General features: G+C 40.0%; 1 protein-coding gene across 1 annotated transcript in view; it reads left to right on the top strand.

Moving 5' to 3' along the window:
• The window catches only part of LOC125035876 (nephrin-like), a 380,821-nt gene that overhangs the window by 135,836 nt on the left and 242,485 nt on the right, over positions 1-2,500 (top strand). The gene's annotated exons all lie outside the window — the stretch shown is intronic.

The following is a 2,500-nucleotide window of genomic DNA, read 5'->3' as shown; positions in this document are numbered from 1 at the left end:
AAAAACATCGAGGAAAGGAGACGAACCTCTTCCCCAAAACAAGGAACGAACGAGAGGAGAAGGAGAAGAAGAAGAAGCATTACGAGACGAAAATACAATTGAATTACGACTTTGCGAAGGAAAACACCGGAGCAGCAGCAGCAGCCGGTACATTCAACACCTAAAACAGGGATTGTTTATATGCGAAGTCCTACAATGCTTTGAGATTACCAAGCGGCCCCCCGTCACGCTGGGTTGTTTTTCTTGTACTAGTGCCCCCGGTGCTTCAAGGAGAGTTTCCCGTTTTCTTTTTTTTCTCTCCTTGCGTTTTCTTTTTTGGGTTGGTTGGTGGGGATGGTTGGAGGGGGGACTAGGGCTTTTGTCGTTTTTTATGTGTTTGTGTATTAGTTTACATCGTTAGGTTTTGTTTTGTGTTGTGTATTTGTTTGTCTACAATAGAGCGAAAATGGTAGAAGAGAATTTTTAAAAATTGTTTGTCTATTTACTGAGGGAGGGATCGTTGTGTTTGTTTCGGTAAGATAACTATCCTTGTTTTTGTTTTTTTCTTTTCGTGTGTGTGTTTGTTCATCCCTTTGCTTTGAGGAGCCGTGTTTTTAGGGCGGTAAACAAGAGTCAAAAGACAAGGGGGAAGTAGGAATTCCAGAAAAGAGGGGGTAGAAGAGACAAAAAAAAAAAAAAAAAAAAAAAAAGATGGACAGATAAACGTGAGAGGGAAGAGGATAAGGAGGAGGAAGGTGGGGGGGGGGGAGGGGGGAGGAGGAAGTGGGGAAGAGTAAATGAGAATAAGAGAAGAGGAGGGAGAGGGGAAGACGGTGGAAAGGGAAGAAGGAAAAGAGTGAACATGACACGGGAGAAAGGGGAGAGGGGAAAGAGGTTAAGAAAGGAGAAGGAGGAAGAGGGGAAAGAGTGAACGGAAGAGGGGAGAAGGGGAAAGTGAAAAGAGGGTAAGAAGGGAGGAGGAGGAAAAGGGAAAAGCGCAAACAAGAGGGGCGGGGGGCTGAGAGGAGGGCGGGGAGGTAAGTTGAACCCGATCGAGAAAAGGGCCTTTGTTTACGGCGAAGCCATGGCGGGAAATGGAAAGTGAAAGAGAGAGGCTGTGCGTTGCAGGGAAGTGGAGACATACATGCGGAGTCTTTTTTAATCTCTCTCTTTATCTCTCTCTTTCTTTTTTACTCTGTTTCTTTCTTTCTTTCTTTCTTTCTTTCTTTCTTTCTTCCTCTCTCTCTCTCTCTCTCTCTCTCTCTCTTTCTCTCTCTCTCTCTCTCTCTCTCTCTCTCTCTCTCTCTCTCTCTTCAGCTATTAATATATCTATCTGCCTAAGTATATATGTATGTAAGTATGTATGTATGTATGTATGTATGTATATATATATATATATATATATATATATATATTATATATGTATGTATACCTACCTGTCTATCTATCTATCTATCTTTTTGACAATTAACTAAACTATCTATCTATTAATCAATCTCTCTATCGCTCTATCTAGAGAGGAAGAAACACGGACAGAAACAGATAGAGGAAGAGCATGAGAGAGAAAGAGCATGAGAGAGAGAGAGAGAGAGAGAGAGAGAAGAGACCAGACAGAAGAGACAGGAGACAAGAGACAGGCAGAGACAGAGACAAACAGACAATCAGAGACAGAGAAAGGGTGAGAGAGAGCGAAAGCGAAGGTGAGAGAGCTCCTCTCCTGTACTGACCAATGTGTACTTTACCCCGCGTTTGTAAACACAGACTCCACGGCCAACATTCGAAACATAACGAACACTGCCACAGGTAAAAAGCAAGTAAGATTGACGTTGTGAACAAAGTAGATACTAGTGATAACAAAGGCGATGTGAATTATATTGCATGAGACAAGTAAAGTTGCATATTACAAGTCAGAGGGGTGTAACTCTTGTATTATGCTTTGTGTAAATGTGTAACGTAAGACAATATTATACTGGCAGATTTTGAGGATAGAAATAATTGCATGGGAACGCAGATGGTGAAGAGAAGGAAATATGAAGGAATAAATGAGAAGTGGGAAAATCAGGAAAACATAGAGAGATAAATAGACAGACAGACAGACAGACAGATAGATGGACAGATAAATACATAGATACATGGAGATAAAAAAAACTAAAACAGACAGGCACAGAGACAGAGAGAAAAAGTCTTAAAGGGAAAACTGAAATAACACAAGAGAAATCTTTTTACAGCCACGATAGCAAAGGTCAGCAAACAAACAAACAAAAAATAAATAAAATAAAATTGAGAAATTAATTATTTGTCCCGGTTAACACGAGGGAAATGCATGTTACAAATAGATAGAATGTTGGTAATGAATGTTAAGTGAAAAAACGAAGCAGGTTTTTCGTAAAAGAGATGAAAATTGATGAAAAATGACTATGGTAACAGTAAACAGTGATAAAGTGATGAAGGAGGAGGAAGAAGAGAAAGAAGAATAAGAAAAAGAAGAAAAGAAAAAGAAGAAAAGAAAAAGAGGGAAATG

This window comes from Penaeus chinensis, chromosome 20 (genome assembly GCF_019202785.1).
Source record: "Penaeus chinensis breed Huanghai No. 1 chromosome 20, ASM1920278v2, whole genome shotgun sequence".
NCBI classification, from domain to species: Eukaryota; Metazoa; Arthropoda; class Malacostraca; order Decapoda; family Penaeidae; genus Penaeus; species Penaeus chinensis.
This window is presented reverse-complemented; position numbering and strand designations above follow the sequence as displayed.